Here is a 26,588-nt window from a genome sequence, read left to right on the forward strand (position 1 = left end):
CTGAAATACTGAACACATTTAGTACTACTTTCTCATATGTGTCTCAGTCAGCAACTCGATTCACCCAAACGTAAGGTTTACTTGTCAGAATTATATTAATCTCAAAATGCCGAAAGGGCTGAATGTGCTCTAAGGTAATCTTTATATGTATCAAATTTTATTACTTCACTTTGAGAGCATTTTATGTATAGACAAGAACAGTATTTTGAACATAAACTCTATGTGGTTTAACAGTAGTGAAATATCACCCACGGTATCACTCCTGCTTCCTTTAAAGTTTGTGCAGAGTCAAATGCAGAAATGTTCATATATCATAAGAAAATATAAATATTTTTACCTTTGACCTTAAAGCATAAAATTTTCAAATTCTAATGAAGTATTGAGTAGAATGGGTCTTAAGACTGCAGAATAACACAGATGTTCTATACTTACATAATAAATTTGGTTTTAGAGAGAGAATACTAGACTTAATAATAATAATAATAATAATAATAATAATAATAATAATAATAATAATAATAATAATAATAATAATAAATTAGGATATGCATTGAATATTTCATCTTATGTTCACATTTTGTTGAGTTTTAGTGATTTCAGTAGCTATTTACATTTTGCAAGGACATACATATTGTCTTCAATGCCGAATTTGAAGCTTACTTTTCTTTATTCTTCTTTTTTATAGACAAAAATAAAGTTGCAGCTTTTAACATCGTAGTTTTATACCTCATTTAAATACCCGTGATGATATTTGCATGTTTTTATGGGCAAATTCATGACCTCTGAAGTTACGTACTTAAAGAGTACCAACAAAGAAAATACAGGGGGGGGGAATCTTTGTCTCTCGATGAAATATGCGTGTATAGCAATGGGTGTATGTGCATAAAGAGAGAATATAGCCTACACATGCAAAACTGGTTTAAGAAGATACTTCGCGTCGCTTGACATCCTGGTTACTGTGATACAGTGAAGTGGGTTTTTATTTGCAATATGTATTCTCCTAAGAATATTGCATACATCTGAGTAAATAGTTGTTTGCAACTAAATGCTTTATTCTTTGTTTACGTTTAAAATTGTAAAGAAAAAAGACAAAAGAAAGAAAAGACGCGCAAGTTATAAAAGCTCTTGTTGAAGCAGTGCGTGATACTGTTTACTGTTTTGTTCTGTGCGGTTTCTTTTTCATACAATATAAAAGTTTCTTTCGCCCACAAGGTGTTGCGCAAACTTAAAAAACCTCGCCTTAATGTCTTAGAGGAACTTCTACAGCTAAGCTCCAAGGTCATTGCATAGGTGGAGTTCAGAAGTCCAGCACACATGAATTATCCTGCCTCACCTGTACCTCGAATGCTGAAGCTGCTGCACAAGACAGGATATAATTATCTAAGCTGTGCGCATCAGTTTATAATTACTCGGATTTATCCAACTTTTTCCCCCTTCATTAAACATATAAAGTATGTTTAACATCATTAATTGCAGAGTAGTTGCAATTTTTGAAGCTGTCTTCAAGTTTATCTAATCTTTCATTGTTTTAAGACTTAATTAATTGATTTTTTTAAAATATAAATACAACATTCAAAAAAGTATCACGTAATGAAAAGAGATTTCCTTAGTGTTTTGCTTTAATTACCCGTAAACTTAAGGTATATAATCAATATATTACAATGTTTAGTGAATAGACTGATTGATACACTGCTTCTCCTCTAGAGGTTCACATCACACTGAAACTATTATATGCAGCAGACAGTAGATGGCGCAAGTTTGTTCTAAATCTATCTGCTACTTTATAAGTTATTTGGATTCGATTAAAAAAAAAAAAGTTGTTACTGCGCTCCACACAATTATATATTATTAATAACTCAATAACAACATGCGGTAATTTTGGATAGTATGTCAGATTAAACACTTTCAAATGTATATTAAATGCACACATTCAATATGCAATGATTTGAATGACTCACAATTATTCAACACCACCCTCAGATTTCTGATTAATAAGTAAAGGGCTAGTTGAAATTAACAATTATAAATTTATTTAATGAATTTTGCACACAGTACAGTAGGTTATTTATTTTCTAATTTTTTAAATATTTTTATTCTCTTTCTTATTCACTAAAAAGTGGCGGAAAGCGTAACAAAGTGTAAACCAACATACACTGCTTTACTATAAATATGTAGACGTAATTATTCAATAGGATAACAACTCAGTTTGTACTTAAGTGTTTTTGTTAATAATTCTGTATTATGAAACTATAGTAGCAGAGAACTCTTTCATTTAACAATCGTAAATTAATGCTCCTTACGTTTCAAAATTACCCATGTAGCAAAGTCCGAAAGGTTGATATCAAATGGACGAGGTGATTATCCTACAAGCTATTTCAGCCATCTCAATTTAGAGGCAGGCAAACACGTCATCTAACCAGTGGAGTGTGATGTCAATATTTCTACATTATATAGTACCTTTACATCTCGTAAAACATGAAATTGAGAAAATACATCCAAAGCTATCTTCTTCAAGAATGTTTATATTGTAGACTAGCAAATGAGAAGTCTATATACCAAATTTCATGTCTCTAACCTGCATATGTTCCGAGATATTGTATTTTAATATAATAATTGGAACCCCTACTTCGCTCTCTTTCTCATTGAATTTCCAAAAACCCTTCCTTAGTGGTACCTTACGTCTCAAACTCTACGCACTGTCCACATTTGAAATTTCTAGCTTAAGCAGTTTGGCCTGGGCTTTGATCAGTCAGTCACTCATTTACCTAGGACTTTTTCTTTCATATACATAGTGTAACATAAATGTATGACCAAAATTGACGAAGTGATTGCGGACATCCAAATAAGCAAAAATGTTCCTATAAACAAGGGTACGATGCCTCTTCGTTTCTGAGATACAGGGTGTTCAAATATCGATTCCCTCCCATGGCTCACTATGGGAAAGTGAATGGAAATGTTCAATATTACATGAATAATATAATCAAGTGGAATTATACGTGTGTAAATACATTTATACTAACATAGAGAATGAAACTAATCAACATTTGAGGTTATTGACTTGACAACCTGGTACAAAATGTCATGTTTCAAATAGCACTAGACGTCCACACGTTAGCATATAGTTGCTGACATCAAAACATTCCTAAACATGGGACAGATTCCGCTTCGTTTTCGAAAGACAAGGCATCCAAGTGTGAAGTCAATTCACGGCGCACAATAGGAAACAACGATACCTGGTTGTACTAGGTTGGTGACACTGACAAACCAATAAACTTAAATGTTGATTAGTTTCATTCTCTATGTTCGTGTAAATGTATTTGCACAGGTATAATTCCTCTTGATTGTATTATTCCTGTAATATTGAACATTACCATTCCCTTTCCCATAGTGAGCCATTGGAGGGACTTGACATTTGAACACCCTGTATCTCGCAAACGAAGCGGCATCGGACACATGTTTATAGGAACATTTTTACTTATTTGAATGTCCGCGCAGTCACCTCGTCACTTTTGGCCATGCATTTATGTTACACCTTGTACAACGATTAAATGTTATCTTATTCTACATAGATATTACTAACCGTACGTAAAATAATATAAGCTGAATTCCAAAATGTGTTCTTCGTTACGAATAAAAGTGATCTAACCTAAGAGACGAAAAAAACGAAGATGACAGGAGAAAAGCAAAGTCGAATTAAAATTCAGTAAACAGAGCAGTGACAAGGATGATGTGTCACAGATTACATCATGTCTTATTCAACTTTTCTTTGCGAGGACAAGGTTATGAATCTTGCCATGATCTATGCAAACATATATAAGTGTGTGGCACACACACCTACAGACTGGATAAGAATAATTTTTCCTCGACAGTCTGTTTTTCTGAGCTGCAATTTTTTTAAAAATAACGGGTTTTCCTCTTAGTAGTCTTCAGTTGTATGGTGATTTCAAATCTCTTTTCCAGAATCTCAGAATTTATAACTATTAAAATATTTCTTAGGGAGGGAGAATCAGATTAACATTTTTTTTTAAAACTATGGCTCTATAACCATCGCAAAATTAAGTTGCATTGTCCAGTGCAAAGACAAATTTCTGCGCAACAGGTAAGAACTAATATAAAAGAAAAGAAGTAGTGGTATCATTGGAAATAGAAATAAATTTTCTCTACATGTGTGCATAAAAGGCTAAGTCAAATTCAAACTTGTACCTATATTACGAACTGTATATTCTGAGGTATCTCAAGAAGTCATCATATTGTTAAACTTTTAATTCAACTTTCCCAGAAACGTAGTTTTTGACTTAACGTCTTTTGCACAAGCACCCGAGATTTAATCTGTTAGATATGTACTGAAATTACAAAATGTAATATCCTTTTCTTCTAAAAAATAAATAAAGTAAAATAAAAATAAAGAACGGTAATTTTCTCTAACTTACGCAACGAATAAATTCTGATATGAATCACAATTCCTATCTGTACTATAAGCCTATGATATATTGAAATGTATGTGTAAAATGTCTTGCCTATCATAATTACTGAAAAATTACTACTCACATCAAAGGGGCGACATTCATCATTAACACGAGTATTTTAGTTTGTTTAAATGTATCATAACAGATTATTGGAATGGTAGTTGTGGTGCAGAAAATGGAAATTCCTTGATTTTGTAGGCTACTATTCACAAATTTCAGATTTAACTTTCCTTGTCAACAAAGTCATGGAATTCATTAGTATTATCACTGATTCCAAAATAACTTAATATACATTAGAAATCTTGGGAAGCGAAATAATGACCCTTACTGGTCCGTAAAACAGGCACCCATCCTGACTGATGAACCAAATATAGACCTACTATCAAAGGCGCCCATCAGGGGGGGGGGCAAGGTGGGGCGCTCGCCTCCCCCTCTTTAGAGGAAATTGTGGTTCGGAAGATCGAAAACCCAATAGATATTTTAGAATAGTTACCGCAAAATTTGAGACTACATTTGAAATGCCGCTTATACTGCCCCCCTTGGAAACCACAACATGGGCGCCCTTGCCTACTATAAAGACCTATTCCTTGGGATTGAAATCAGTCAAGGATTAAGAGAGAAATGTATATGAATGTTTTTTTAAGTGTGTTCTATGGGTAAATTTCGTAAAATGTCTTCGATTTTAATGAAACTTGGTATGTATTTTCTTTGAGGTTGAAGTACCCTAGCTGCTGAGATTGAAATTATCAAGGTTAAGAAAGTGGGTTCACCTTCATGTTAAAAATAGTTTTCTTCAAAATTACATTCTATTTCCATAAAACATGTCATGTCATTTTTTGAGGTTTCTTAATTGGGTTATTGATTGAATCACTCTCAACATAAAGAAATGTTTGAAGGTGAATTCCGTTAAAAAAATTGCTATTTTCATAACATATAGATAGTGTTTCATTTGGGATGTTCAGAGCACAAAAGAATCAAATCCAGTTAGAAAGTTGCAAGAAAAAGAAACATAATTGTATAGTACGCTTAAGTACATAGAAAAAGTAACACTATTTTTTACATTATTAGAGTCACCTGAACATGAATCTTCCAATCTCTGAAAGAAGCTTTAGATAAATATTTTAAAGATGAAACTTGTATAAAGTGTCCAAAAAAGTGAACTTGATTCCCTTATGCACCGAACGCGCCATTTGATATTTTAGAATTATACCTTAGGGCGAGAGTTAGTCTTGGCGTCATCGGTAAGGGGTGAATTGCCCCAACTTTAAAGAAAATCCTTTTTTTATTTTGTTGTGCATGGCAGTAAATTTCAAATTCCAATAGCAAGTTTTGGCAGATAATTGAAGAGAGAAATTTATCAAACCGACTTTTCTAGTATTAATTATGTGTCTTAAAAACAAAAAACTCATAAATGATTATGTGACACTTTGAATAGTTACACTTGATATCAAAACAATATCGTGTTCATGACACCTATTGCTTCGTTGCCTACTTTTATGTTGTTACCACTAAAGAAAGTGGCGACATAAACTTTATAGAACTAGCAACTGTAATTAGTCTTATCTGATAGGAAGCACGGAAGAAACGTTTGTGTTACGTTGAGGGCGTATCTTTCATCAAAGGCCATCTCATCTTCTCTGTTTACAGGTCGTGTCCTCACTTCCTCGTTACGGAGTGTCAAAGATGATGTCAGCTTTAGTAATAAACCTTAAAGAACTGGATAGCTCAACAGCACAAGTAATACGAGACGACACTCGAATATATCAAATAAAGTAACACATTTTGCTATGCAAAATAAGTTAATTGACAAGGATTTACCTTGAATTTACATTGTCATCTCGTAGCTTGTTCTAAGCATAGTACAATTAGTGGCTATTTTATATCATTTTTTGCCATTATTTCTTTGAATGTGTATGTAAAAAATATTTGTTCCAATATTTATAACCAGCATTACTGAAAACAATCTACATATAAAAATGAAAGTCACTATGCTTGTGAATTCGCACCGCTTGAACAACCCGACCGATTTCGATCAAATTTTCAGCATAGATGAGATTTGGGCCTGGGATGGTTTTTATCATTTCACTTTAACACTACAGCAGAGGGAAGAGAGAGAGAAGATATGTATATAAAAATTAAAAAAAAAAAAAAACAGTAACTCGAACCACGCGACCGATCTTTATCAAATTTGCCACATAGATGAAACTCGGGTCTGGGAAACTCGGTTTTTATCATTTCACTTTAACAATACAGCGGAGGGGAGGGAGAGAGAAGATACGTATATAAAAAAAAATTTAAAAAACTTAGTAACTCTTGAACTACGTGACATAGATGAAGTTCGAGCCTGGGATGGTTTTTATCATTTCATTTTGACGGTGCAACTTAGGGGAGGGGGAACGGGAAGGTATATAAAAATATATAAAAATGAAAGTAACAACCTTTGTGACTTAATAACTTTTGAACCACCCGACCGATCTCGATTAAATTTTCAACATATACCCTAGATGAGGTTCGGGCCTGAGGTGGACTTTACCGTTTCACTTTGACGGTACAACTTAGGGGAGGAGGAGGAGGAGAAGATATTTAAAAATGATCGAAAATCACCGACATTAGTGTCGAGTCGTTTAAGTCGAAATTCAGCCTAGCAACCTGGGAGAGGGGAAAGATATATAACAAATGATCGAAAATGGCCGATATTAGTGCCAAATACATTGTTTTCAGGGTCGCTGAGATGAACAGTGTCGCTTCTGCTGCCGTTTAAATCCAAATTCGCCCTTTTATGTCGAAAATGAAACGTATTCTCCCCGTGTGAAGAACGGATATTCTGCTAGTATATAATAATCAAAATTACTAAAAGCAATTAACGTTTAACGAAAAAGTGTCCAAAGATGATAGATCTCCTTGAGTCGCACAAAATGATATGGGTAAGTGTAAATCCTCATGCGTGGTTTTTGAGAAAATCCAGAAGTACAAACTTCTTTGTAAATTTAAAAATTAATAACGATACTCACGCAATCTATCAAAATGAAACTGATGCTGAAGTATACAGTAAACAAGCTTTTCCTTATGATAATAGCAAAACGACAATATAGTGTATGGTTAATGAGATATATCCCTTAATTATGATTAACTCTTGAACTTTAATTTTTTTTATCTATAATACTGTCTAAAAGATAAGACATACGTGTATCAATTGATAGATCACACGAAGATAAACAAAATTACATGCTTAAGGGTAAGTTCTGATGCGTAGTTTTTGAGCAAATTTTAATGGCATTGAAATGCATGCAGATGCGTTGCCAGTTTGACGCAATTGTTTTTCTTCTGCTAGAATAGATTTATTTATTTATTTATTTATCTACTATATACAAAAATATACACTGTTAAGCATTGACACATATATTCCTAACACCGACACCCATAATACTAACAGCGATACACGTAGTCCTAATAGTGACACACAAAAATTCTAACAGTGACAAACATTCTCCTAACAGTGATAGACATACTCCTAACAGTGACTCATAACACTAACAGTGACACACACACTCCTAACAGTGACATCCAAATACTAACACTGACACAAATACTTCTAACAGTGACACCCGTAATACTAACAGTGACGCACGTAATTCTAACAGTGACCCACATAATGCTAACAGTGCGACCACAATAGTAACAGTGACACATATAGTCCTAACTGTGACACACAGTCCTAACAGTGACATATATAGTTTTTACCAATTACGCGTATACTCCTAACAGTGATTATCATAATCCTAATAGTGACACACATATTACTGGCACTTACATTAAAAAAGAAAAATTCTATAAAATTATTTTCAGGGTTGTTGTCACGTAATATCTCCTGGTACATTTTAGGATTTTTTGGTGTGTGTTCTGATAAGTGAGAATGATACGCTATATCGATTTAAATTGAAATTTTGGTTGAACAATCCAAAGAGGATTTGAAAACATACAGTATATATATGTATATTGTATTTAAATATTTTATCAATACATTTATATACAGGAAAAACAAAGAAACAAATGCAAGGTTAGCTTACAGTATATAACATCAAGGATACTTATCATGTATGAATTATGATCATAAAACTACAATGTCCGTTCTTCCAGAAACACTAATTGTTATTGCACGCGATTTAGGGCATGGCTTCTTAGTTGTCTCTGATTCGACTAAAATGGATCGTGAGCTGTGCAGGCAAGTGCTGCAGTAAAACTGGTCACGAATGTAATCTACTTACATCATTACTTTACCAGAGGAAGCAATGAAACGTTGTTAATCGAAATTCATTATTTAAACTAATTATTTCTTTAACAGAAATGTCAGACGCAAGATATCATTAGAATTGAATTGAATGTATATTAAAACTCTAATCGAAGAACAGTTCGTACCTAAAGTAAGGGATTATTTTTAAAAAAAATCTAAATTTGGGTGTCTATTAATCTTAGAGAATAATACTTTTCTACACAAAGAACGGATGAAAAGTAACATCTTGCAGGGGTAGTAAGGGACATTATAATAATAGCAAAAACTTTGCTGCCTATAAACTAAGGATATACTAATCTGTAAAGACAGCCGCAGGTGGTGGATAAATTTTTACTTTCTTTGATGTGAAAGTAGAAATTAGACCTATAGAGCATGCAAATGTAATGTATTGGGTTGGCAACTAAGTTCCCGCCGTTTTTTAAATTGGAAATATCTGTATGACATTAAATACTTTTGGCACGAAGTTGTAGATCATTCGAAAGAGAATATATTGTTCTACCTAAATATATGTTTCGTTGTTACTAAGATACATTTTTTTGTTATTTACAGTTCATTAACATAGAATGTCAAGTTGAGAAGAATGAGCATTTTTGACACCTCCATCTTTTTGCCTTTAATCAAGGTTCTAAGGCCGCAGAAGCTACTCGAAATATTTGTGCTGTGTATGGAGTGTGTGCTATAGCTGAAAGAAACGCCCATGATTGGTATGCAAAGTTCAAAAAAGGAAATTTTGACCTCAAAGACGCCCCTCGTTCTGGCCGTCCAGTTGAGTTCGATGAAGAGCTATTGAACCATCTTTTGCATGAAAATCTGCGTCAAACAACAAGGGAACTGGCAGAGACAATGGATTGCTCCCACACTACTGTAGAGAAGCATCTTCACTCGATGGGCAAAGTTCAGAAGTGTGGAACATGGGTGCCTGACACTAAAAACGGCGGGAACTTAGTTGCCAACCCAATATCATAAGGAAGGTAAAGTGCCCTCCTATATGGAATTTTCTCTGGGCCACCTCGTAGATGGATGGGACTCACTACACATTGCAAAGAATAAGTCAGTACTCATAAAAGAGACAAATCTTTATTTTATTTATTTATTTATTTATTTATTTATTTATTTATTGGAACGAAGCTTCGCTTTACTCCACTTAGGTGTTCGTTATCCGGATACTCCTCCGAGATCCAAGAACCATTCTTAACCAAATTTGAAATGGTGATTCAAGAACGCGCGCTGAGTGTAGTAAGAGGTCGCATGTCCTGATCGGACATACCATTGAGGAATAATTAGCGAGAAACGGAATGCCCATAGACTTAACATTGGAAAAGAATTTGGCGCGCGAATTCTCGTTTTAAACAATGAAAATTAGTTTTTGCAGTATTAGAAATAGAGAGAAGCCCTTTTCGTTTTGTTCTGCGCACACAATTTTTCAAAGCCATTATACTTTTCGCTGATATGCCAAATTCAACTATTTGCATGTCGTGTTCGTTCACGAAAACAATTGATGCATTAAAAACAACCTATGAATAATCAATAAAGATGGATCGCTTTGCTTCAATTTTGCAATTAATGCATACCTACTGGTGGGCTACCACAAGTATGATTTGCAACGAACGATCTCAGGAGACTTATTTCTGGAGGCAAATATTTTTATCAAAAGCTTTTTCAGTTTTCTTTGAGGTTGTTAACGATTATCGCGAAGGTATCCTTCATAGAGACTCGCATTGCTTATTTCTTACATCACTCCCCTCGATTATGAATTTATCCATGTACGACTTCATACATGTAAGACATACGTACACAGACCTAGCACAATGTATACATTTGTTTTCTGTAAGTCTCTGTATATACTGTTGATTTTAAACCGAATGCAGAAACAAGAGAAAGTGCTAGACATTATGATTCTTTTCCACTGCACAATAGGCTACGAAGATACTATGCTACCCATAGACTATCCACGTGGAACACTATAGTAGCAAGATCACTAATGCATTATCAGTGATGAAAGTAGTCCAAATGCTGTCCTATTTAAATTTCAATTTAAATACTACAATTCACAAAATACACGTCAAAAATAACATTTAAAAATCATACTCCTACACATAATCTTGAAAAATTAGATAACTTGGAGGACAAATGCACTGAAGTCAATGTAGGTTAAAAATGTAAGTATAGAGTTGACACTTCCAGAACGTGATTATCTGATTAATTCGGCAACAATTATAATTTTTTCTGCAAAATATGGCTAAATAAATATTTATTATCGGTTTTACCTAAGTCGGTCAGCTGTACAAAGTTCGTCACAGATTGTCAATTTACGCAGGTTTCACTTTATATTAACTTACTTACATTAGACCCTATATAGTTTGAAATGTAATCAAGTAAGGAATATGGCTATATTTATTTTAATATTACAAATTTGTATCCAGTAGAAACGTCTTCATTTGCTTTCATTAAAAGCTGAAATTTTCCCACATCTATTACAATAACTCAATTTCCTTAATGTTTCAGAATGTGTACATTGCCAAGGTGGTATTAAATTCACTCCTTATCCTTGATTGATTCCAATTATAAGTAACAGGAATCACTCCTAACCATCTAAGAAGAGTCAATTCTCATTAAAATAAGAAAATTTGCAAGCAAGTTAGTTTGGAATGCAACACATACGTACACAAATGTATACGCACATGTATTTTTATCCTTATACCGGCTAGAGAACCTTGCTTTGTTGGCTTCAATAAGTATCTCAAAGACCTTAAACTAAATTTGATACATCGATTATGTATATAATTAAAATGAGAGTGAATATGTACGTGTCTTATGTCGTGCTGGTATTGACCATGTCGTGCTGGTATTGACCAAACGTGTGCTTGTTTACATACTAACATATGTAGGCCTACATGACATGCCGTAACATTTGGTATACACTTTGTTAGTAGATAATACTCACAGTAATAGCCAGAAATGTGTTAAGAAACATGAGATGGAAAATACTTTCTTTACGAATTAGAGGTATGCGTAATTTTAAATAAGAGAAAATATCATTCAAAATTTAATATTACAATAAGCTAATATGCATCGTCAACATTTACCTTCCACTGAACTTTCATTACTATATCTAGTATCAATAACATTCTCCAATACGGAGGATTCTGTGGTTCATTGGTGGTCACTCATCTCTGTTGTGAGGGTTCCCTGGTTCGATCCTAATTCATGTGAGTATGTGGTAGTTAACATTGTCAATAGGTTTTCCCGTGGTTCTCCAGTTCCTTCTACATTCTCACTCCAACCACCATTTCATATTGATTAGTTTTATTAATCATCCGTCTCTTTTAGCTTATAGGACATAATAACGTAAAACTAAAAAAAAAAAAAAAAAACTATAGTGATGCTAATAGTACACCTTCACATGCACTTTGTTCATCATATAATAAACATTCTAAATTTGCTGTGGAATATATTGTAGTGAGTCTTAGAAATAATATAGAAATTTACTTTGACTTAGCAACAAAGTTAGCCACACACCAAATAAATTTACTGCGTTGACTGTAACTGTTAGTTCCTGTTATTACTGTGCCTTGGATTTGTTTTGTTTCCTACCTTATTTATAATTTATGGACGTAACGTATCATGGTGGGGTCTCCATCTATATACAACCAATAGTATTTCGAAATCTAAGCGGTTTTGATTCCATCTTTAATAAAGAGTTTTAATCATTTTTACTTATTTCTATGAGTACTATCTGCTCACAAAGTTTGTCCCACAAGTTCAGTATATCTTGTATTACATAAAACAAAAATGGAATAAAGCGTACAAAAATTAAAGATAATACAATTTACAATATTTTTAAAAACATATTAAAGGAAATACTGAGTCCAAAAGATTGTTGGACATCTAAAAAGCATTCCTCTCTGGCTTTCGAAAGTAGAAGTACTTGATACCACTAATTAACTTTGAAACTAGTTCGGATGCCTCGGAAACATTTTGCAATAAAACTTCGATTTATGTGAACTAATGATTCCTCTCATAACAGAAAAACTCAAGTGAAATGATCAACTCTATAAAGTTATTCCTAATCACAGAAGTATTTACACGAAATTTTTAAAATTTCTTTGATGAATATTCGTATATATTTATTAGATACGTAGAAGATACACCATGACGTATTTTCTGCCGTAGAAAGTTGCAGCACACAACTGTTGTTTCCCATTCACATAAGACAATTCATTGGGTCATCCATAGCGATGATATCATCACTCCTAAAGAATCTGTCTAACTGTTCTCTTTCTTCATGCTTGTTATTAAATCTCATGCCTTACCACCGGATTAGTTGATATCAACACAGATAGAAAAGGTAATATAGCATAGACCATATGATGACGTCACTGATATATTATTCTTTCACTGTGAATATATCAAGGGAATGAGTTGGTGATTTTTAATACAACACTGTTTAACTACACAAATACAGGACGTGTGTTTTACTCTTGACACGTGTCGTGGATATCACGAATCGAATAAGTGAATTTCACTTTTAGTTCTATGAAACTGAAGTTGATGTTACATAACACAATGCTAGTTCCTTAGTCCCCATCTTCGATTTACTGATATTCCAACTAATTACTGATATTTAAGTCACCGATCATGGAAACTAATACAATGAATGTACCAGTAATGAAATGGAAAAACGAGGCAGAATGGAGAAAGGGTATGAAGATTAACATTTCAGAACAAACAATACATTTACTTATAAACACAATGTATCTGTTTTAGATTAATGTCCCACTCTTATGCACCAACGTTCAGGGAGACGGTGATGATGAGATTTATATAATAGTGGAACAAAGAAAGTGGGAGGAAACGACAGACCTCTCAGAAAACCCACGCATATAGTGTTTGTCCACCACAGTCAATTTGGTGGGAACTGGGATCGAACCAGAGACTTCACGCATCTAAAGGAGAGCGTTCTGCCATTGAGCCACCCGGCCCCGAAAAACACAAAGTAGGCCTAAGTATAACTTCACTTCATCGTAGTTTATGCTGAATTAGCGTTTTTTTTTAACAAAATGAGAAGTAAAATCAGATTTTGCTCAAATTTTTATTTTCATGCACATACGAGATTGATTTTTCGTTAGACTATTCAAAAATTTCACATTATCACTATTATTATTATTATTATTATTATTATTATTATTATTATTATTATTATTATTATTACTTTGGTAGTACAATACTTATTACAACACGCTTTTTTCTGTTTTAACCAGATCATTATCATCATCGTAGGTGTTGCGCCAGTATTGGTAGGTCACTTGCCGTAACTGAGAAGCTTCCATGCTACATAGTTTACCATTAACCTCTTCGTCTTCACATACAATTTTGGTGTTTTGATATCGTCCATTAATTGTAGTCTCCTTCGCTCCCTTCCTCTCTTTCCTGCCACCATACCCTCTACACGTCCCTCATGATATAGTTCCTTCTTAGCCAATGTCCCAACCAGTTTCTCTTCCGCTTCTCAATATCTAAAAACGTTCTTTTCTCTCTTCCATTTATAACACCCCTCATTTGTTTCCGCTCGACCCAGTTAATTCCCTCCTTTCTTCTCCATACCAACATTTCGAAAGCTTCCAGTCATTTTTTATCATTGTTGCTTAATGTCTGTTTCTGACCCATACAGTACAACACTCCACACGAAGCATTTTATACGTCTTTTTCTCAACTCTTTATTCAAAGTCCCACAAAATAGACTTTTCTTCCTTCTAAAGGCTTCTTTCGCCATTCCTATTCTTGCTTTTCTTTCACGTTCACATTTCATATCATTACTAATAATATTACCCAGGTATCGAAAACTAGTCACCTGTTCTATTTTCTCCCCTTCTATATTTGACGCTGACTGCTTTGCTTCAATTACCATAGATTTTGTCTTTCTAACATTTATTTTCATCCCATGTTCTTCATAGCGCTTCCTCAAATTTTCTAACATCTTATTGATTTTCTCTTCAGATTCCACAGCCAGCGCCATATCACCTGCAAACCGTATACATCTAATCATTCTACCTCCTTGAAATTGAAAAAGTAATCATGGACACTAATCATCATTAAGATAGGCTTGCCACCAAATTTATTTTCGTAAAACATTGCACACAGGAACACCCCCAAGATTTTTCCAAAGGGAGGGTGGTTAAAAGACCGACACACAAAGTTTAACTGCGAACACACACACACACACACACACACACACACACACACACTGGTGACGCGTGAATGTAACATTTCTTGTGAAACAACAATTATTTACACATATTACTTAACTTTATTAATTCCATGGCTCCGTGAATGAAACCCATAACCCACACAAAAAAGTCCCCCAAAAATCAAGTCTAAACGCATGGAAGTTTCTTTATTAAAGATGTCTAGTCTAAGCTACCATCTCTGTTGCTCTTATATTACTGCATATACAACATTAACGATTGCAGAGATGATGTGTTAGAGGTGTAGCACTGTAAGGGTACCATTATCTCCATGTTCAAAATTTTCTGGGTTATGGGTTTCATGCACGGTGTCACAGCATTACTATCTATGTATTAAAATGACAGTGGTTTATATGTTTGTGGTTAAGGAAAGTGTATATGTCTGTGGCCAATCCTTTCGATAGCGAGTTCTCGGGAACCATAGATACCATTTTCACTGATCGATTGAAAATTTTGTGTAGATTACTCAGTTCTAATTGAATATTTTTTTAAAAAAGGGCCGTAATTTCTCTATTCCACTCTTTAGGGATGCCCTGGAAGTATCTGCATATTACAGTGCTATGTTTATATTAGTGCTGTCGAAATCGGTTTTTGAAAAAACCGAAAACCGGTTTTTGAAAAAGTGAAATTTCATAAAACCGAAATGTCGGTTTTGAAAACCGCATTTGCGGTTTCGGTTTCGAAAACCGCTTTTGCGGTTTCGGTTTTGAAAACCGCTTTTGCGGTTTCGGTTTTGAAAAAAACCGGTTTTCTCAAAAACCGAAAACCGCAAATGTCACAAAAATTCAACAGCACTAGTTTATATGTTTGTGGCCAATTCTTTTCGACAATGAGATCTCGAAAACTACAAGTGCTAGAGACGTGCCGTTTCCACTGATCGATTCCAAATTTTGTGTAAATTTGCCAGTTCTCATTCAATTTTTTTTAAAAAGAAAAAAACTTGTTTTTATTTTTCTATTCCATATTTTCGGCGTCATTTTGATCCTATTAGTTTAATATTGTCACTAGGGCTTTACGGTTGATACCCTTGTGAAAGGCAACCAGTAGAGGAGCTACATATAGCGGGTTGATGAATATTTCAGGCGCTTTGCTTTAATCTGAATGACAAAACCTATTGCAAGCTGGCAACTTCGAAGGTTTGTGTACCCGCAACGAGGCGTGCTCGGATATGGAATTATACGTAAGAAAAAAAATATTTGCATTTGGTATCATCTACCACTTATCCAAGTTTGCCACAAACTCACCCCAACATTCTATATATTAAAATACTACATTTATATGTTTGTTTATAGCAATTCACCCCCTATGAGAGTCTTCCTGTCCTTTGCTTGTGTCCGTAAAGAAACTTGCACAGATATAATGAGAAGTGGGAAGAAGATTCACGCTCATGTTAGAATTGCGCGCTGTGTAAATAGCACAGGATTAGCTAGTAAAGTATTATAATACTACAGTCCTTAATATAAACTTATTAAATATTCGTATAAGTAAACAATTCTAATATGTTTCGACATTTCAATGAACTGAACCTCCTTCGAAAATCCACGGGAAGCAATTACCATTATTTCTCTCACCCTGTAGGCTGCCATGATCACCCACAAAATACAAAAGAATTTCAGTAGGAAAAGGCCTAAAAGCCCACGCACAATTCAAAGAATAGCAGCATTTCAGCATTTGGTGCATTATACGTAAAACGTGACGAGAAAGTCAGCTGTCAGAAGTGTAGGCAGGGAAAGAGAACGGAATTTCCGTTTTTCGTGTTTCTGAATTCCCTAGAAATGGGGTGCCAACTATCAGGAGTACGAGATAACAAAGGATATAAAACACTCGATGGGTATGAATTAATAATAAATGTTTAAGGAAAAAAAAAAACAGAAATGTTGTAAGGTAAATTGAAGGATTAAAAGAAAAATAAGGATATCAGTAAAGCATACAATCTGACATCCAGATCAACTCAATCTTTCAAGTCACAATTCTAAATCTATTTTACGTACCAAAATGCATTATTTGACATATAACAATAATGATCAGTTGAATTTTCGTAGAATGCACTTTGAATGCAATCAAAAGTGTCATTCAGCTCTTTTTAAATTTCAGCGGATAGGTAGATGCACCTTCATGCTTCGGATTTCACAACGTATAATGTTTTTTTTTTTTTTTTTTTTTTGGTCGGTTGAAGTACTGAGGTCTACAAGATATCCCAAAAGTTTGGAATCATACATATTGAAAAAAAAATAGTTCAAACGCTTCAGGGATGGTGCAGAGGATAGTATTCGACGTGTTCCACGTAGGTAGCAAGATGTTGTGGAATAAGCGGGAGATTATTTTGAGGGTTTATCATAATAAGACGAGTTTTTGTAACATCTACATTAATGCATGTGTATGTCACACGGTTGCTTTGGTTTTCTTTCATGATTCCTACTAACAATATATCGATTATGAATACTCTTTCAGTTGTATGTAACATATTTCTAATACATCCTTTGATTGTCGAAACATTACTGGGTTGCCATAACTAACTCCCCAATCTTCGTATTTTATACCTCATTGGAGATAATATGAGAAAGAAGTTGAGTAATTTTTGGTGAAACTTAACAATAGATAATTATGTAGTGATACAATTAACTTCGAACATTACTGATCATAACAATATCAAGAAAAGTCATACTGATTACTACATGTATTTAGTAACTTATTTTGTGTTAAGACCCTAATTGTTTATATAAATTAAAGTAAATGGAACCTTTTTTTGTCTCTTGATGTCCTTAAAACTGATACTGGATACTTGAAGTCAGGAGCGTCATTTCAGATTTTGCTTGGGGGAGGGGGGCAAAACCCCTCGATATAAGTAAAATTTCGCGTTTTTCACTCATTTACTACTACTCTATTGATAAAATCTATATAAATCTCAAACTCAGGGGGGGGGGCAAATGCCCCTCCCAGCCCCCTAAATGACGCCCCTGCTTGAAGTTCGAGAAATATACCCAAGAAGTAGTTAAAATTAATCACGAGGCACTCTTAAGTAAAATCATTTCGGGCCTCTCATGTAAAATCATTTAGAGACTCTCAAAGTACGCGTAGAATGAACCAATTGAAGAATGTTATATTTTATAAAGAATTTTAAGAATTATATATAATTATGACTGATACTACATTAAACGGGTGATACTGGAAGTTAGTTCTTTATTTCCAGCTAGTAAAACCCGAAGCCATAGAATAAGTCTATAATTAGGAGTCAAAATTCCGTGGCTATATTGTGGTATTGTATAAATAGACCAGGCATGTAGTAATTTAATATTGATTACTCCTCTGTACTATTATTAATGCAACATTTCTTTCGATTATAATATTCTAGTTACGAATTTTTAAGATTACATCATAATACGGACAAAACTATGTTGTAAGACGAAGTCAAAATACGCAGCAATAAGCGTAACATACTACAAGCTTAATAGCATCAGGAAGACAAAAAGAAAATATGTGTAAATCAAGGCAAGCCAGTAAACAAAATAGATTCGTCAATTATTTCGAAATAACAAATGTATGGAAGAAAATATGTAGAGCTATTCAACTTTAATGTGGCTTTATTTTTAGTTTTAAATTACTTTCGACAAAAACAAAGAAGATACATCTTGGTATGGTTGCTACTAGTAAAATGCATAACATGACCATTAAGTCTTCAAGTTGGTTTGAGAAGTAAAAAAAATACATATTAAACACAGTGACAATGAACCAACCATTACCAAATCTGTTTACAACACATACTTCTCTGGTTTTATTTGAAACCATGAAGGAAAATCCTTTGATACAGAGTATCTACATCCATCAACGAAGATTACTTTTGAATTGAAACGATGATGGAGCAACTCCATTTAGAGATCAGATTTTTTTTTTAAATCACATTACGATCCCTGAATTATTTTCACTAAGAAGAATCTTAGTGCAGGGAACGAAAATATTATTAAAATTGATTGGAGCACAAGTAATTTGTGACGAAAGTTTATTGTACGAAGAGCACGAAAGAAGTCCATTTATTCCACACACACCAAAACTGCATCTCACATTGTAATTTTGTCTTCTGAAAAAGAAGAAGACAGAATCGTAATGAGAAACACGAGGCAATGTTTTGAAGTAATGCCATAAACATAGACTACAGCATTAAATGAAAAATGTATGACACCCAGAGCAAAGCCACTCAAATAATACTATTGAGTCTACAGAAATGGAGAAAGTGTCGACTAACGTGCCATCAAAACCAAGACTAGACTTAAATTACCGTGTTAAATTAAGCGTACAAGAACAGACATCGACACATTTCGAGAAATTAACAGTAAATAATGTAAGAGTGCAACCATACAACAATTTCCTTTTTTTGCCTTGAAGAGAAAATTATCAGAAATTATAAGGAAAAGGTACTAGTCGAAGAAGTTTTATGAATTCTTCCTGTGTCGACATCAAATGTGTGGTCGTTGCAGTACAACATTCACATTATTATTATTACAACTACTTTGAGTTCTTCCATAACATTTGAACACTTTTGTAGTTAACCGTTTTGTCCTTGTTAATAAAAGAGAGAAACATATCAATCATCTAACATTGAACTGAGGCTTGGCGTTTTCCTTCATTGTGGTTTGTGTGGTTAGAGCAATGTCGATGATGCATAAACAGTGTTCACAAAACGTCATAAACAAAACACATTAACATTTACAAAACAACATATACCGAAGAAACATTGTTAAATCATAAAACACGTGTTCCACAGATACACCCATGGCATTATATACAGCCAGAGTTATCGGAAGTGGCTTATGTTCCTTCTGTAAAGAAGATTAAAGAAGATTTCAATTGCAATATATTATGTTTAGTTTCGAATACCGTTATCACTTTTGAGTTTTCATGACCCAGCGGTTAAATAGGGAGGGGGCCATATGCCTAAATATTGTTTTGTTTGTATTGTTGTTTTCCCGACTTTTAATCTGCGAAATTACATCATAGATTCCGATTGTAAATTTGATGTATATTAGTTAAGTAATATATGTTTACAGGTACAACTAAATTAGGAAAATCCCAGACATAAACCTTTAAGGCTTATCCAACCATCTGCGATTTCAAATTTGGGGAATGTGTGGTGAGCACATCGCGGTTCTCATTGCCGTTGACTTGAGTCCAACGCCACAGGCTTTCCTGATCTCAGTCCGCCAATTCTTTAAATTATGTAGTTCCTCAGTTGTTCCCACGACACTGGCTGAGTGCCACACTGACAATGTCACCTAGTTTTTCTCAATAGTCACTTATCTAATTGCTATCAAGACCTTATACTATTTAACTTCGGTAATTTTTATGAGTTGTAGATCAGTTAAGTTAAGGCGCTAGCTATGCTTTTCATCACTGTCAAAATACATTTTTTTTTCGTAAATTAAGCTTAAATAGGAGCAAGAGTGAAATATAGACACTAAGTTTTACCTCTAATTTGCAACACTAATATCAAATACGATGAAAATTTGCCGAAGTTCGGCTATCAGGGTTGTTCATTTTGAGTTTAATTTTGACGGAGCCAAATTGATATTTTTTCTCTTTTCAATATAGATTTAAATAGTGAATACGTGCTACCACAACAGTTTACAGGTAATCAAGGGTGACTTGCAAGTATTTGTGCAAATGCCGGTAAGTCCTCCACTTTATGGCGCCCCCAAATCTATTTAATAACGGAATAAAATGATTAAATTTCCCTGAAATATTCACATTATTTTTTTTCTAGGATAATACACAAAATAGTTCGCGTATCTTATAAATTTTTATTAGTAATATCTATTGAGGGAGTATTACAGGTTCGCTAACCTGAAGATTACAGTTATATTTTCGGGGTACTGCGGATGTCTTCTGTAATCAAACATTACGTTAAAACAGAACTTTTGTTTGAAGTACTTTTATTTAAAAATGATATCTTATGTTATAGTTAAAATCATATGTAGTTATGGACTATTAACAATTGGTATCACACGCTTCCAATATTTATATCACCTTCCTCTTCATGGAACCAGCCCACTCCTGTAGGTAATTATGTAAACGAAATAATTACAACTCAAAACCAGCTTAATATTTTTCGGCTTTTTCGATCTAGATTAATTTTTCTGTTCAGCGAAGTTTAAACTTCTTTGGCCTACATGATACATTTATAAGTAATAGGTGTGCAAATAATTAATTGCGTTGTAAACTTCTAAACCAAGATTAATTAAAATTCAACCATTTTTGAAGAAAGTAAGAGTTGATCTCATTTTAGTTTGTAAACCCCACGAATTTATTCTCCGATATGCAACGAATAAGGATTCTCATGTGTGTGTGAATTTTTTTTTAAAAAATAATCACAGTAAATTCGAATTATAATGTGGAAGAAATTCATTGTATGCAAAATTTGATTTTATAGTCTTAACAAGTAAATTAAGTATAGCAATTCCTTTAGAGTAGTTTGTTACTCATGAAAGTAGTAATTTTGAAAATGATAACTGAAATAGTTAACAGGATTTCAACATGATCAAACTTTACATGAGTAGCATGTATTGAAGATTCGGAGACTTGAAAGTGTTTAAAACTGCACAACATTTTATCTTATAATATTTACTCACACTTCCATGCGAAAAACACTAGGGAGTCGAGGTGATGCAATTGTAGAAAGCTCAAGTCTGGGGCGTGGAGTCCTGGTTCGATGCCAGCTCTCGTCAAGTGGGTTTTATGGTGGACTCCTCCCCTAAGTTGCACTGTCAAAGTAAAATGATAGAAAGCATCCCAGCCCCGAATCTCATCAATGTTGAATATTTGATCGAGATCAGTCGGGTGGTTCAGAGGTATGAAGTTACAAACATAGTCAGTTATATATATATATATATATATATATATATATATATATATATATATATATATATATATATATATATATATAGAGAGAGAGAGAGAGAGAGAGAGAGAGAGAGAGAAGGAACGTCCGAATCTCTTCCAGTTGACCTCTAGGCCCTAAACGTATATTTTGTGAGTAGTCCGTCGAAAGGCCAGGCCTTTTAACACTTTTTTCTTCTGTTTTCATAGGTTTATTTATACCCGCTGGATAAAACCTGTATAAAACTCAATTACTGCATATTATGGTTCCAAGAGTTCTATATATTTAGGTTAAGCGAAAATAACATCAATACTTTCTTTTTTTTTTTCAATTACGAACACTGAATCTCAGAAAAAACGAACTAAATAAATTCCGTACGCGGAATTTTACAAGTCTTTAATTTATGCCTGATTACACTGCTAGTACGTTTTTGTAAATTGCCAATGGACTTACTGTTAGTAACTAAAACAAGAACAGCACATAATTAGCAACAAAATTAGATTGTGCTAATAACATGTTTTGTTTCTTATTTATAAAAGCTAATATTGTGACGTAAGAGCTTCTAAAACTAAGGATAAAAGAAATTACAAATCACGGTCACACGGAGTGAATTAAAAAAAACAACAAAAAAACAAACAAACAAAAAAAAAAAAAACACGAAGTCAGGACTTGAGGTCGGTGAAGGGCAAAGTAAAGGTTTTCCCCACGAATTCTTCAACTATACATTCACGAGATACGTTAATAAATAAAGAGACTGATTTATAGAACAACAATTTATGATCACCAGTACCAAAGAAGCCTGATTTATTTCACTGTTCATCCTTTCGGAAGGTGGATTTAACGTTAGAATGTAAAATGGCTCACGTTTATTTTGTCTTAACTGCATTATTTGAATTCACTTTGTCAACATTTAAGGAATATTTGACAGAATTAAGAATTAAAAAAGAAACGACTTTAAAATAAGAATGTAGACTAATGTAGAATCTTAGAATATCATTTACTTTCCATTTCAGATTCATGCTTTTTATATTTTAAAAAAACGAGAAGAAAGTAATTTAATATAAACTGCGTTAACATTGTGTAAAGTGAGGAATTTCATTTATTTATTTTTTTCATTTCATTTTGAATTTAGCGTCTCTTTTAGCAGCGAGGCTATTATGAGACGTAGACCTACAGCTATAAACGTGGGACCCGAAACACATGATCTCCCTCTAGGAATCAAACACGAGTCTCTGACGCCAAATGAGGAATTTAATGTATTTGTAATATGTATTTAAACTTTCTATCGCTAGAGATGTTTTAAATATTCTGTTGACAGAAACAAGAATTTATTTCGGAATTTTTAAAAGAAAAACTAAGTAAATACATTGTAGATAAGTAAACAATTTTGACCCATGGGACATACATGAACGTACGAGTAGATTTTGATTATTCTAAATGTTCACCCAGCTTTTGTGGCAACTATGGAATTTCAAAAATTCAGAAGCAACTGTAGTGAAATTCAGTATACTGGACACAAATCAATGAACTTAAAATGGATTTCTAATCTCAACTCTTCATTTACTTTCAGGATTAGATATTCTTTTGCTTTTTGCGAATAATATTGTAAGTTCGTGAAAATTACAGTGTTGTGCATTCCTAACAATTTCTTATCTCCATTTTGAGCGAATAATAAAAATATAACACGTTTTGAACTACTGTTGGATTCTAAATTGAAGGGTCCACGGGCTTGGGCGGGCCGACACTATTATTTCTTTGGGCCGAGCCGGGCTTGTGCCGGCCGACACTGATTTCTCTTCAGGTCGGGCCGGGCTGGGGCCGATTAATTGCAATTCTTTAATAATTATTGACTTTCGTTAAACGATAATTGGAATAATGCCAAACGTTGAAGAAGTGTGCCCGTAAAAAATGTTATAAAAATGCAATAGCTATTCCTTAACCTTCACTGAACCCAAAATATAACAAGAAGGGGTGGGAAAGTTTTGCCTGTCGCTAAACAATATTGTCATCTTCACTTTATGCTAAAAATCAATTAAGTTAGATTTTTGTTACAGGAAATGGAGTTTTTGTTCTCTAGATGACAGGCAAAGTTCTAGGAGGCAATGGTACCATTCGGGAGGCAAGCGTCAGGTTGTGAACCAGAGTTTAGAAAATATTTCTGAGGGTTAGGTCAAGTTTAATACTAAATTTTGAGAAAGATTGGGGCTCGAGCTAATTTTTTAAAAAAAATTATCCGTCCCGGGCCGGGCTTAGGCCAAGAATTAAAAAAAAAAACTTATCGGCTCGTGCCGGGCTCGGGCCGAAAATCTGCAAAACTTTAGGGCCCGTGCAGGTCTCTACCATACGATAGCTTTATCAGTTTCTATTTAAATAGGCGGATAAGAAAGAAAATGGGACCTATTCTTGGGATGCTGAATTTATATTTGTAAATAATTCCCTACTATGTCTTACATTTTTTCTCTATGAAAATCCAACATTAAAACCAGAAGTAGCAGATTTCTACATTTCAGATTTCAAGAGAAGGATTAAAACTGAAATTGAACTTATTCTTGCGACATTAAATTCATATCAAAGAAACCATTTCTCGTTATCTATTATCGTTTTTTTTTTGTTCTACGGGGATCAATATTGATACCGGAAATGATAATAAGTTTCTACTATTTCTGGTTTCAATTGAGAAACTAGAACCGAGATTAAATTTATTCCTGGATCTGTAAATCTACACCAAGTAAGCGTTTTATTTCAAACCGGAAGTCGTAAAATTCTACCTCTTCCGTTTCAGTAGAAGATTAAGGGTGGAATAACATCTATCCATGGAATCCTGGATCCATACTTTTATTTTTAAAAAAGAGTTTCACTTCATCTCTTACCATTCTCTCTTTTCATAGAGATCAATATTCAAACAAAACCGGTAGATTTGTGCCACTTGCGGTTACAGTAGACGGATTAAAGCCGAGATGGAACATATTTTGGGGATGCTGAATTTATATCAAGAAACCGTTTGGCTACGGGCATATGGTTTGAAGTTGAAGTACTCGTCAACTACCTCTATAAAAATTATTCCAGAAGTACCGCAGGATTCTGAAATATGGATATTTGGATAGAACACATACTAGTTTCTAAGTGAAGTCCTGACCTGACTACGGTAGGTCCCATAGGTTTGGAGTTATGGAACTTCAAAGTCTAATTTTTCATGTTTTCGGCATCCTATAACTCCGAAAGGAAGCATTTGTGCATCCAGGTTTGTCTATACTTTTAGTCTTATCTTGGTGTCAGGAATCACCTCTCAAACTTTGTCGGTGTTGTTTTGAAACACTCTGTATATATAACTAACAGAGTATTATCTATTGTTATTTCCAATCCTCTAGCAATGACATTCGCACTCCTAACAGTGCCACAAATACTTATAACAGTTACGTACATATACTTGTCATGGGATATAATTATCTCATAATAGTGTAGGTACTAAAATGGTGCAGACCGTTGGACAGAAACTCAATATAAAGTTCTGCAATTACTAATGTAATTAGCGAATAACGAAAAAATGTTCAAAAGTAAGTGATAGATCATATTGGACTAAACAAAATGATGTGAGTGACTGTAACTCCTTATGCATAGTTTTCGTGAAAATCGAGATAAAAGTTTTTGTAAGCCTACAAATTCATGTTATACAATAACGCCATCTGGCCATCTGTTAAGATGAAACTGATACTGAGATGTACCCCTCATCAACCTGTTCGTCGTGACACTAGTATGATGATACTATATTGTATGGTTAATGAGAAACAGCTTCAAAATTATGATTACCTCTAAGACTTTAATTTTTGTTTATCCATAACAGTGATCGCCAAACGGTCAATCCCGAGCTACTAGTAGCTCGTGGGGACATTTTTGGTAGATCACGTTAACGCTCCGGTTGGCTAACCGTGATTCCTCCACTGAGATAGGCAATAAACAAATGCAAGATTTTTTTAAAAGTTGGTAGTTCTTTTCGTTGGTAGCCTACAGAAGGATTTAAAAACGGTACGGTAGCTCAGAAGCTTCATAAGTTTGACAGCCACTGATCTATAATATTCTCCAAAGACGAGAGAGATATATTAATTGATAGATGACATGAGCTGAGCAAAATTACATGTTTGAGACCAAATTCTCATGCACAGTTTTCGAGAAGATCGAGTTAAATGACTTTTTATGACTATCGAAAATGTGCTGTTCGTTACCAATAGTAATTTATAGTTTTTATCCTCCTAGTACAAATTCCTTATTTAGTTACTTCATATGTAGAAAAAATCCACTGTAACTACCAGACTGTAACTATTGTTGTTAGCCTTCTTCTAACAGTGACATGGATACTCCTAACAGTAACACACATACTACTTGTTAATTTGGGAGACTTGAGAATAAAATGGCTGATTTTCAAGCATAAACCTCAGAAAATCATTGGTTATAAGGATAATGAGAAATATTCAGTCCTAATATTTAGAGTGAAATGACTGTATGACTAAAATGTGAACACTAAAATCCATTTATCCAACAAGAGTTTGTAGTCTTGTTCAAAAGAACATAGCCAGCCATCTCTCTTTAGTAAACTATATTCTCGCAATTGTGCATACGACTTTAGGATCTTGACTCAAAGCACAGATTTTAAACGAACAAAGAAGATACATATTTCTTTGTTTTACTTCTCCTTATAAATAAGAGGACAAGATGTTTTAAGA

General features: G+C 33.9%; 1 protein-coding gene across 2 annotated transcripts in view; it reads right to left on the reverse strand.

Moving 5' to 3' along the window:
- Window positions 1–26,588, reverse strand: part of blo (bloated) — a 248,337-nt gene that overhangs the window by 31,109 nt on the left and 190,640 nt on the right. The window contains exon 4 of one of the 2 annotated variants that reach the window (XM_081742584.1): window positions 18,611–19,077. The exons of the other annotated variant lie outside the window; for it this stretch is intronic. The gene's annotated coding sequence lies outside the window, so the exon portion shown is untranslated. Of the gene's footprint in view, window positions 1–18,610; window positions 19,078–26,588 lie in introns of those variants that run through there. 2 annotated transcript variants of the gene reach the window in all.

Source organism: Thermobia domestica, chromosome 2 (assembly GCF_964235325.1).
Source record: "Thermobia domestica chromosome 2, izTheDome1.hap1.1, whole genome shotgun sequence".
Lineage (NCBI taxonomy): Eukaryota > Metazoa > Arthropoda > Insecta > Zygentoma > Lepismatidae > Thermobia > Thermobia domestica.